General features: G+C 42.4%; 1 protein-coding gene across 4 annotated transcripts in view; it reads left to right on the top strand.

Annotated features, from left to right (window-relative positions):
• The window catches only part of TJP2 (tight junction protein 2), a 102890-nt gene that overhangs the window by 8847 nt on the left and 81300 nt on the right, over window positions 1-12743 (top strand). The window lies entirely within an intron of this gene.

Here is a 12743-nt window from a genome sequence, read left to right as displayed (position 1 = left end):
GGTAGGAATGGTACCTCTACTACTTACTACCTGTGTGGCCCCGGGCAGATCACTTAGTCACTTGGTGCCTGAGTTTCTTCATCTGCAAACAGGGAGAATTTTATATCCATTCCTTAAGGTTAATGTGAGAACTAACAAGATAACACATGTAGAGCTTACCTCAGGGGCTGGCACAGTGGGCATGTTCACTAAATAATGGTTTGGTGACCTCTAAAGGGTGTGTTAGCCAGAGGGAATGACATCTGCCACACCCCCGCTCTGTGCAGAGCCCAGTGTCCCACGGCATCCCTGCTTCCCTGCAGCCCTAGGCTGACAGGCGCGCCGTGTGCTGCCTTCCTGCCGGCTTGCTCTACTTACTGGTCCGAGAACACTGCTGTTTTTGCTTTTTTGGCTCTTGAACCAGGCTTTTCCCTCTTCCTGAGATGCCTCAGACCATTTTTTCAGCCAGAGGAACGTAGACAGTCACATTATTGACTGAGACGTAACTCAAGTTGCCTTCTTTGAAGGCTTTTCCAAGCTAAGATCCTTGGACAGAATTGTCCTCTCTCTCCTTTGTCACATTCCTGTTCCACGGTCCCTCACATCTCTATTATAGCATGCTGGGTTGCAGTTAGTTGTCACTCTATGAGACTGGGTCATTCTCTTGGGCAGAAATGGTTTGATACTATTTGTATGTCCAATGTCAGGTCAGAGTGTTTGATAGGGAGGAGCTCAGTGGTGTCCGGGGAGGAAATGAATGAATGAGTGTTAGGTTGGACTAGAAAACTCCACAGGAATTGGAAGCAATGTCAGCAAAATAGGTCTCTGCCTTCAGAGCAGAGCTTGCAGTCTAGAGAGGAAGACAAGTGGTAAACAGGTAAACACAAATATGGAATTAGATACTGAGAAGTGACTCAAGGAAAACAGTGTGGTTCAGCAGCAGGTGCAAGGGGAGCTCGAACAAGGAGAAATGGGGGGTCCACATGTCGATGCCCTGGGCAGTGTGCAGTTATCTTTTGGAGGCTGGAAGGACTGGTCGAGCACAGAGCCACACCAGGAATCCTCCAGATGGGGCTAGAAAGGCAGGTCAAAGGTTACCAGTACCTCAGCTGCCAAAGGGTAAGGACCACAAGGAGATCTAAGTGGACACTTGGAAGGTCAAAGTGGTCCAGTTGGGAGCATGGAAAACTGGGGTTTTGCATATATTCATTAAGTTTGATTCTTTCAGAACCTCAACAAATAGGTGCTATTATTATCCCTTGTTTACAGATGAGGAAACTGAGGCCCTGGAGAGATTTAAAGAATTGCCCAGTTCACACAGTTAAGTAAGTGTGAAGCTGTGATTCAGACACAGGCAGTCTGTTCTGGAGTGCAGGATCTTTGCCATTGCACCTTGCTAACTCTTAATTATGAAGTAAATGCTAATATTATTGGGTACCTCTTATATGCTGATTCCTGAGCAAAGAGAGACACTAGAAATACAAAGATAAATATGACATCATACCTACCATTTAAGTCATTAGAGAATACTGAGGGAGACAGACCTGTAAAAATACGATCTTTTGAAGTCAATTAAAATTTGTTGAGACTAACAAGAAGCTTTTGTTACTTTTCATTTAACTGTAGTACATTGAACCATTGGCAGAGGGAAGAGTTTTGCTATTTCAAATGTGTCTGGAGGGTGAACTGCTCACAAAAAATATATTTTTTAGGAAATAGTGGGCTGACTCATTAAGTTAAAATTTACTATTTATTTATTTAAATATATCTTTATTGATTTCAGAGAGGAAAGGAGAGGGAGAGAGAGAGATAGAAATATCAGTGATGAGAGAGTCATTGATCAGCCTCCTCCTGCACGTCCCAGACTGGGAATCGAGCCCGCAACTCGGGCATGTGCCCTGACTGGGAATCGAACCCCGATCGCCTGTATCCTAGGTCGACGCTCAACTGCTGAGCCACGCCCGACCGGGCAAAATTTACTATTTTTTAAAAAGAATATCTTTATTGATTTCAGAAAGCGGAAGGGAGAGGGAAAGAGAGATAGAAACATCAATGATGAGTCATTGATCGACTGCCACCTGCACGCCCCCCCACTGGGGATCAAGCCCACAACCCAGGCATGTGCCCTGAGCAGGAATCAAACTGTGATCTCCAGGTTCATGGGTCGATGCTCAACACTGAGACATCCCAGCTGGGCAATAATTTTTGCTTTTAATTATTCTGTAGCAGAGATTAAAAATCTGGGGAAATTGAAAGGGAGAGCCTCCCTAGTTGGTAGGTACCACCTAAGCTGGGCCCCAAGATTCTACATTTCCTTCTTTTTAAGGGTCTCCTTCCCTCACTCCAGCCCCTGGGTCTCTGTACCCTTCAGCCAGCCTGTTTTCCAGTCTGCTTTTCCTACAAAACCACTCAGCCTTAGACTTCTCCGGTTCTTTCTTTGTGTTGAAGGCAGTTGTAGCTGCAAAGGAGGGTTAAGTTTGTAAGTGCACCTTGTTCTTGCCTGCAGAGAAATGCAGATTGAGGATGAATTCTTGAAGAGGTATCTGGAACAGGAGGTCAGATGGGAGAGGTGGAAGGAAGGGAGGGAAGAGGTGAGGAGATGACATCCATCGATGCATGTACATCATCTCGTTTATTATGGAAACTGCCCCAGTGATGTGGCCTTATTCCAGTTGTACAGAGGATGAAACCATTTCTGAAGGCTCAGGTAATTTGTTCGAGGCCGCAAGGTGTTCAACAGCGGCAGTGGGATTCAAATCACGCCTTCCCGTTTAGGCACAGCTCTCTTTCCCAGCGTCATGCATGGAGGTGGTATGATTGGGCACCACCAGGACGGTGGGAATGGCTTCAGGGTCTCATGCCAGGAGAACCAGGAGGGAGACACACGGACCAGGAACAGGAAAGAGGCGGCTGCTGCTGGGGGCTGGGCAGTGGGTTATTTCAGATGTCTGTTGGGGCGGGGGGGCAGGACAGGTTGGAATGTCGGATTTGGTGGCATCAGTTCAAGGTGATAGTGTAAATCAGCAGTGAGTGCATTATGAAGAGAAGGGGTAGTTCGGGCTATCGGGGCTTGAATCTAGGAGAGCCACAGCTAATCTTCTCAAACTCTTGAATAATTCTTTTATATCATGCAGCCTGTTTTCCTTACAGTGTTCTGATGGGTCACCTGAGTAGCAAATATGTAAATATGTATTCTATATGAAGACATTAAGCTGGGCAATGAAGTGACTTGCATGAAGTCCTCTGGTTTATTTGTAGTAGAGCTTAAACATAAAAAAGAAAGAGAAATAGCTGTTTCCCTGACTCTTCTACTTTTAGTAAGGCTTTTTCCAGCTCCCTGAAAAGCAGACCACACCCTGTAAAATGGCCTGTTTGTGGCATTAGTTCATTTCCATGTTTATACTTCTAGAGCACAGGAGCAGTTAAGTGCCCAGTAAAGAAGGAGGCCCATTGTTTTCCTCCAGCAGAAATAAAGTAGAAATAATCCATTCACAGGAACGTCATTCTGGTCTGTGAAGTTTTATGTTCCATTTCAATCATTCAGAAACGCATCCTGATCATCCTGACATAAAAGACATTTTGAATCATGTATATTAAAGAAAAACAAATAGATAAGTGATTTTTAATCCGAGAGTTGCAGTTGTAAAGAACTTCTAGAACTCAGGTAATTAACCAAATTAATGCATATTTCTAAAGAATTTCTAGAATTTTAAAGGCAATGCCAAATAATTACATATTTGGATGGGGTATGTTGACTAATTTTCCCCCTTGTGTTATTGGCCTTATGTCCTGTTATGAAGGAGTTCATACGAAGATGACAATTTTAAAAAATGAATAAATAAATGAATTAGAAAATGGAACAATCTCATTTATGGGAGAAAAGCAGATTCTTTCTAATTATTTGCTAAGGCAGAATTCTTTTCCTAATGAAAGACCCGATTTTAATTTTGTATGAGATCATCATAGATAAGAGTCACTTTGTAAGAGTTGTGTGTTAAATGCATAAAACATTCCTGTAGAAAATGAAACTTTAAAACATGCCATTTGTAAAGTATTGTGTCATTTTCACTGTAGTAAAACACCTTCCAAGGGGTAACAAGTTTAACTGGATATTTTTTTCTAGCTCAGGCTTCATTTCTTATTTGAGAGGGTTGTATAGTAATTTTTATCACGCGTCATTAGAAATACAATTTGTTAGAACAAAGCCTGTTGTGTAAGTATAATTACATCTTCCTGTATGATTAAATGAGGGCTGTATTGGAGCTTTTTTTCAGCCGTGGCAGCTGTAGCCATCCAAGTTCAGCCTATAAAAGAATTCCTGTGACTAACTGGTACTCATTGTTTGCAGAACAACCAGTGGGAGTCACATTCACGAATACTGTGGAAATGAAATATTCCAAATCCAAATGGTTTATCCCTTGTTTTCACCACTTTGTTGTGCTCAGATTATTTGTACAGCCAGACCAAGTGAAGTGGGAGCTCTTAGTCTTTTTTTTTTTAATATATCTTTATTGATTTCAGAGAGAGGAAGGGAGATGGGGAGAGAAAGATAGAAACATCAATGATGAGAGAGTCATTGGGGATCGAGCATGCAAGCCTGCAACCTGGGCATGTGCCCTGACTAGGAGTTGAACCGTGATCTCCTGGATCCTAGGTCGATGCTGAACCGCTGAGCGAGGCCCGGTGAGGCAGGAGCTCTTAGTCTCTTGTTGTTGTTGGAAGATAACTCAGCATTCATTTGTTCGGGCCTCTGTCTTATAAATGGGGAAATTGAGGCTTAGGGAGCAGTTGAAGGCAGTTAAAGGTTTATGTAAATTACCAACCTTTAAACTATTTTAAAAAATTGATTTGAGAGAGAGAGAGAGAGAGAGGGAAGAAGAGAGAGAAAAAGAAACATCGATTTGTTGTTCCACTTATTTATGCATTTATTGGTTGATTTTTGTATGTGCCCTGACCGGGGATTAAACCCGCAACATTGGTGTACCAGGACAATGCTCTAACCAACTGAACTACCTAATCAGGGCCCTTTAAACTTTTTTGCTCACACACTCCTATCTGAACCCTACCATGTATATGAGTATATTAATTTATAAATGATACACCTTAATGTAATTTAATATATATTAGTTATCAAAATACATATGAATACTTAAAAAAATAAATACTCAAACCAAAATTTAAATGTATGAGAGAGAAAAAGGAAATAGATGATTTAATATTTTCTTTCCACAGCCCAAAGATTGTTGGTATGTGTAACCCACTTTGGAGACCACTGATTTAGGTCATTCAGCTTAAAAGAAAAAAACAAGGGGGAAAAAAGGAAACTTGCATTTGAGGAAAGAATCTGTAGAAGAAGGTTCAAGATTTGGGGGCTTGGGGTGGGTCTGGGACACATCACTGTGGGTATCTAAGTCAATCAGAATTTCTACATAATGACTCGCTCTTCTATTTTAGTTCCTCTTTAGGTATGAGTTCGTTTAGGCAAGGATCAGCACAACTCCGATAGCATATTAAATAGGAAAAATGTAACTTGAGGAAGTTGGTCAGGGAGGTGTAGAGGTCAGAACTCCTTCAGAGTGACAGAAATGCGGCTAAAACTAAATTTCACAAATGCTGGTTTATTAGCTTTAATAAAAGTGTACCTGGGATCTCCTGGGACGACAGTGGCCTTTAGGTATAGCTGGATCCAGAAACTCGGTGTCATCACTTTTCCATTGGTACTGTTTTTTTTCAACTACTAGTGAGCCCTCTCTACGTGAGGGGGAACATGACCAGCAGCCCTAACTTCCTATCAGCCCTGGTTAGCAACCCCAGTGAGAGGGCATCTCTCTCTAAATGTCATATTTTCATCCCAGGGGAGACTGGTTGACCCAGTCTAGGTCATTGTGTACCGTGACACATCCGGTGGGCCACTATGATGGGTAATCCAACTTTACCCCATGGAAAGCCATCCAGAAAGGTCCCCAAAGCAGAGGGGAGACACCAAAAAAAAGGAGAGGGGGTAGTTTTGGAACATCCCCAAACAATATATTTTCATTCCAGCAGAACTCACCCATGTTGGGTTCTAAAGGTATTTTGAAAAATATTTAAAACAAAAAACAACCCAAAGCGGAATAGGTTCTCAATGAGTTAATCTTTGCTATTGACTCAAAGAGTGTGTAGCATTAAGAAATGCATTGCTGTAGAGTGACGACGACCTCCTTCATTTGTCGGAGTGCAGCCTGTTAGGTTTTTGTAGAATGAGCACATCTGCTTCTGATTTTAGTTCACCCAGGGGCACGCAGGCTTTTTGGACCAATTATTACCAGACCTGGAGATAAGTCACCTCCTACGCTATTAGTACTTGAAGGATTATCGGTCTCAAAGATTTATGGGCGGATTAATTGGGGAGTGTACCGTAGATTGCTGTGTTTAGAACCACAGTCCTGCAAATCATTTTCATTAGTGCTTTATTCAAAATTCTGCAGCCTTATATAATACGGATGTTGCCGGGAAATCTGAGCGAGCCCTTTGGTTATTTATCCCTGGTTTGGCCTCAGCCTGGCCCCCACCCTTACCCCCCACCTAGACTTTAAGAGTTCTGTCTGGGGATCACGGAGCATCTAAAAGCGCAGCGGCTTCTAGCTCCCAGTATTGCAGATGACTTCAGTTGCTTCAGCTAAACAGTGACCGAAATTTGCAAGACCTTGTAGTGAGAGAGAGAGGGAGACAAGATGAGGTACAAAAAATACATGGCTATTCTGGAAGCAGCAGTTGGTATCACCCCTCTTAACAAAAGAGAACTTTTACCTGAGAGCAGAAGACATGTGAACCTTTGGCAGCACCCCGGGTAAGCAGGAGGCCAGAAGATGCTTGGGGGGTGTTTGGGGGTGTTTGGGGGCCTCAGTGAAGAAAAGGGTTATCTCTGTTGTGAGGGAGTAAGTGTTGAGTACTTCATTGAGAACTTGGTGGGTATGGCCTTCCCATACGGATTTAAAAATAGTCAGTAATGAAATTGATGGTCATAATACTCTAGAAAATTCCTGGTGTAACAGCCAAGAAGATGGAGAAGATGAAGTCTAGAGCAGATTTTTACAACCAGATATTTTAATTTTCTGATTTTGATGTTTTCCCCATGGTCTAGCAATGTAGCAATTCTTAAAGATGAAGTAATCATGCCTTATTTTTTCCCCTATAATGCAAGTATTTCTCTGAAGGGTATGTGTTGACTATGTTTCAAGTAAATACTTTTCTTAAAGCAGCAGTTTTTATTTCACATCTGTTCCTGAAGCCCCACCAATGTACCCCATTCAAGAAGGGTTCAGACATTCTTGTCTGAATGGTTAGAGGCCTCAATCCTGACTTTTTTCCCTGAACTCCCTCTCTGTGTCTTTTACACATTGAGGAGAAGCTTAGGTTAAGGTGGCTGTGTGCTGCTATTTCTAGGGACTGAATTTAATTTTCAAAACTGAATGAGCCACACATTGGCACTCACCCAAGGATCACCTCCAGGAATCTGTGTAACTAATAATATTTCTTTTTAAAAAGTAGAAAGTCACTACCTTTCAAAAAAAATCATATAAGCAATTTGCATTTATTATGGAAGGTTTAGAAAATACAGAAAAATAAGGGGGGGGGGAATCACACATAGTCTCATCTCCCTAAGGTAATTACTATAGTTATTTAGGTTCTCAGTTGGGGTGGAAGGGAGACATGATGGTGGTGGAGGGATCGGGGGACATTTGGCAATGTCTGGGCACATTTTTGTTACAACCAGGGGCGGGGGGGAGGTGTGCTACTGGTATGTAGTAGGTAGAAGCCAAAGATTTTTTTTTTTTTTTAAACATATCCTCATTGATTTCAGAGAGAGGAAGGGAGAGGAAGAGAGAGAGATAGAAACATCAGTGATGAGCGAGTCATTGATCGGCTGCCTAGCCCGCAACCCGGGCATGTGCCCTGACGGGGAACCGAACCCCGATCTCCTGGATCCTAGGTCGATGCTCAATCGCTGAGCCACGCCCGGCCGGGCGAAGCCAGAGATCTTAAAATGGACAGGCCAGTCTCCCACAGCAAAGACTTATCCAGCCCAAAATGTCAGTAGTGCTGCTGTTGAGATGCGTGATTTAGGTAGATTTTCTTCCCATCTGTCAAAGGGAGTTTTTATTAGAAATAAATGACACACTTCTCTCAGAAATGTTAGGGATGCTTTGGAGTGGAATCCTGAGACAGTATTATTATGATGACTGTTATTATCATGTTACTGTTCTCTTAAAAAGTAAAAGGAGTGTTTATATGTGTGGCGGGGACAGGGGCCTCTGGTGACTCTAGGAGAGTCCATGTGGGTTCATGTTCCTCATTGGGGGTTATGGAAAACATGTTCTAATGATCAAATTCTGATTCTTCAAGGGGCCCCTAGAGATTGGACATATTGTAGCCCTGGACCATTGCTGTAGAATGATGGGTGATGAGAGCTGGAGGAGAGTTTTGTCGGGGAGGTAAATAGGTTTCGTGTGGCACACCAAAGCCAGCTGACGTGTAGGCTGCTTAGAGTGTCAAGTTAGGGAGGACCACGAGGCCACGTCTGGGCTTAGCAGGAAAGGAATGTTGTGAATGATGATGCATATTTGTTCTGGAAGTATAACTGGAGAATCAGAGAGCTGCAACACCTGATTTTACCATTCCTTAATCTCCTCTTAGCCTTAAAATTTTACAAGTGTGAAACTCAGTCTCATTTGAGTCGTGATCAAGGGCTTGCCCTCAGACAGCAACTGGATGCTCTTAGTTTCTGACTCAGGGTCATTCATTAAGGGATTCACCTAAACAAACTCACATGATTCAAATGTGTGAATTGATTGCCAAATTATTCTAAGTTATTCATTTTCCTCTTCTTCAATGTGTTTTTTTAGAGAGAGAGAAACATTGCTGTTAGACACATCGATTGGTTGCTTCCCACACACACTGGGCATCGAACTGCAACGGAGATACATGCCCTTGCCCGGGAATTGAGACCGGGAATTGAACTGGCGACCCTTCAGTTTGTGGCGAAGGGCTGACGCTCTAACCACTGAGCCAAAGCAGCTGGGGCCGGGGCTATTCATTTCTTTTTGGAGGTAACCTTTTCCAGCAATTGGAATAAGTACCCTAAGTAGAACCATCTCTGCTGCTTCTCATTTCCTCAAGCCAAACGAAACAGAAGTCAAATTATTCATTCCACCATAATCCTTATTAAGGGAAGGCGAAAGTTACTTTTTTTTTTTTTTTAAGTAGCACTATGCCACAGGGCAATAAGGTCTTCTTATATCTGTAATACTTTGAATACACATGGACAAAATACTGTTTGGCTGATCCCCGTTTTTTTGTTTGCTGCTCCCTTGTCACCTGACACAGCCTTCCTTTGGAAATACTATTATCCCTCACTAATGATGGGTTATCTTCTACTTTCATTTTATTGATCAGTTCTAAATCTTTCAGTGGCACCTCCACGTCTTATTTCTCAAACTTTAATGTGCATAAGAATCACCCTGTTAAAATGCAGATTTTAATTTTGTAGTTATGGTGGAGCCTGAGAGTCTGCATTTTAAATATAAGCTTCCAGGCAATGCTGTCAGCTCAGGTGAGCCCAATGGATGGTCCAAATGATTCAGTCCATGAACCATACTTTGAGGAGCAAGCAGCTAGAGAAGTCCTTTTTCATCATAGCCTACTTGCTTTTCCTTGACCTTGAACTTTTTGATCTTCCTAATGACTTTGAGTCCCAAGCCCTCCCCTCCTTGCAGTTGTTTAGCGATCTCAGTGGTAAGAAGTTAGGTGGTTGGCTGTGCTTCTGTGGAGGGAGGTCTACCCATGAGCATTCTGACCGGAGATTTCTGTTGGGCTGGGACTAAATAGTGAAGCCAATTTTTCTTGCAAGAATTCTGTCTCATTTTTCTCAAGAAGTATTCTGATTACTACAATATGCAGTAAGTGCTCACTTAATGTCGATAGGTTTTCTGTAACTGCAACTTTAAGCGAAATGATGTATAATGAAACCATTTTTGCCATAGGCTAATTGATATAAGCAAGAGTTAAGTTCCTGTGGCCTATTTCTGGTCTCAGAAACATCACCAAACTTCTAAATAAAGACCTAAAACACTTCCAAATCGCAAACATGAAGTAAATGGGAGCTATACAGACATTTAAGAGAGATTGATAAAAACAAGATAATTCTTTTCCATACTGCTGGTTCTAGTTCAGGGGTCACTGGTGACCAGCGCCCATCTCAGCAGCTCACGGTGAAAGGTGGGCCCTCACCCTGGACAGTATACCCTTTCATTGCAGGGCCACCCACACCCACACTTACACTCACTCAGACCGGGACAATTGAGACACGCCGTTCACCTTGCGTGCATATCTGTGGGATGTGGGAGGAAATGGAAGGAAACCAGAGGCCCCAGAGAAAACCCACGTGGACATGGCGAGAACATGCAACTCCCTCCAACAAACAGTGGTCCTGACTGGGAATCATATTTTTTTTTGTGTTAATCCCACCCACGGATATTTTTTCCATTGATTTTTAGAGAGAGTGGAAGGGATGGAGGAGAGAGAGATGGAGAGAGAAACAGAAATATTGATGTGAGAGAGACACATTGATTGGTTACCTCCCAAACATGCCTCAAACAGGGCTGGGGATCGAACCTGCAACCCCGGTACGTGCCCTTGACTGGGAATTGAACCCGAGACCCTATGATGCTTGGGCCGACGCTCTAACCACTGAGCCACACCAGCCAGGGCTCAGTTTTTTTGTTTAATTAACATTATAAGAAAACCAGATAAAAAGAAATGACATCGCTCAAGAACATGCTGTCCTTGTAAGACTACATAGTATTCAAGAGCAGCTGCTTTTGCCTTTTAAAACATAATTGGAAGTCAGGTCATGGTTCAGTTTTCAAAACACCCTGGAGTTCATTCAGCACCAACTGCCTCCTCCTTTTTGTACTGTTTCTTGTTGTCTGCTAACAGGGCTGTGCTTGGCCTTCTCTTCTGCAAACAGTGCAGTCTCATGGTAAGCCCAAACCACCAGCTACCAACCAATCAGCTAAATGTTGCAAGGTTGCTGAAGCTCAGATTAGAGGATTTATAAACATGTGCATATAGTAGGTGCTTAGCACATAGTAGGTGCTTAGCAAATATCTGCCCCTACTTACTTAGTTTTAGTATAGTCACAAATGGAGACAAAAGAATATAAGAAAGAAATTGACGCCCAAACAAAAAAATTTCTGAGCTCCCTATGGATTTTTCTTGTAAAATTTTGTAGTTTTCTAGTTCCCACTCATGTTACCTGTGAATAATTTTAAGTATTTGTTAATACTATTGCAAACTGAGCTCTTCCTGCCAAGTTTTTCCTTAATTGAAAAGTGGCCCTCGTCAAGAATGGTGTACATTAGAAATGGCTGCTTGTTATTGTTGGTTCCTAAACATGTCAAAAACTTTGGGAATATTATAAAAGAGAGTTAAAATGAGGGTGGCATAGAAGTGCAGAAAACTGATTTAATTAAAAGGCAAGCCAGTTTAATAAAAGAAGCAAGCTCTCTGGAGCTGATATGTGTAGAAACATTTCATTTTAAGGCCAAAAGCATAACCAAGCCCATCTTGATGGACTAACTATTTATTTATCTTTGGAAGTAATAAAAGAAACCATGTATGGGGCGGGCTGTAATCCCGTTGCTTGCTTTGTAGGATGTCCAGATGGCCTTGCTTGAGCCAATGTCTACATTTCCTGCTGATCCTTGGAGAAGGGAAATGTGTCCCCTGCCTGTACAAATAAAATCGGCACTATCTTTGATTTCTCTTTCATTGTGTAGGGAGTGTTTTGCACACACGCCACAATATCACTTTGTTTAGCAAACAGAAGAGTATGTCCAGAATGGGGGAGAGGCCACGTTCTTCCTCCTGGAACAGCTCTCAGTGACCGCCCTGCGTGGAGACGCTGGGGCCCAGGCCTAGCCCCGAAGTGAGCCTGTTTCCTTGTGCCATTTGAAAGGCACGTGCAGGATTAATACAAATGCCCAGAAGGGCTATTTCTTGGATTTTCTAAGGATAAGGCGTTAAAAAAGGAAAAGTGTTCGCCATCTTTTGTGCTTGTGGGCAAACCACACACATCAAGATGAGCCTGTATTATAAATGCTGTGGAAAACGAATTCCCATTTAGTTTTAAATGTTTTCTCTATTGTATACTTTAAAATGGTAATTTTTATGTTAAGTGTATTTTACTACAATTAAGAAAAAAGTTTCCTTGAAATATTTTCCCACCTGCTGAGTATTTTTTTAACCTCACATTCTTATAAGATCTTACTCCTTAGGGGGACCTTCAGGGGATTGATGATGCTAACTTTTACATGGGCAATCATTTTCTCCAATTATTTATTTATTGTTAATCCTCACATGAGGGTATTTTTTCCATTGCTTTTCAGGGAGAGTGGAAGGGAGAGAGAGAAACATCGATGTGAAAGAGACGCATCGATTGGTTGCCTCCCTCATGTGCCCCGATGGGGGCCAGGGACCAAGCCTGCAACTGAGGCACGTGCCCTTGGCTGGAATTGAACCTGGGACCCTTCAGTCCTCAGGCTGATGCTCTCACCACTGAGCCAAACTGGCCAGGGCCTTCTCCAGTTTTTAAAAAATTTATATTTATTGGCTTGTGGGAGAGATAGATAGATAGATACTGATTTGTTACACTTATTTGTGCATTCATTGGTTACTTCTTGTATGTGCCCTGACCAGGGATCGAACCTGCAACCTTGGTGTAT

This window comes from Miniopterus schreibersii, assembly GCF_964146895.1.
Source record: "Miniopterus schreibersii genome assembly, chromosome: 11".
Taxonomy (NCBI): domain Eukaryota; kingdom Metazoa; phylum Chordata; class Mammalia; order Chiroptera; family Miniopteridae; genus Miniopterus; species Miniopterus schreibersii.
The sequence above is the reverse complement of the archived record's forward strand: the minus strand, read 5'-3'. Positions and strand labels throughout refer to the sequence as shown.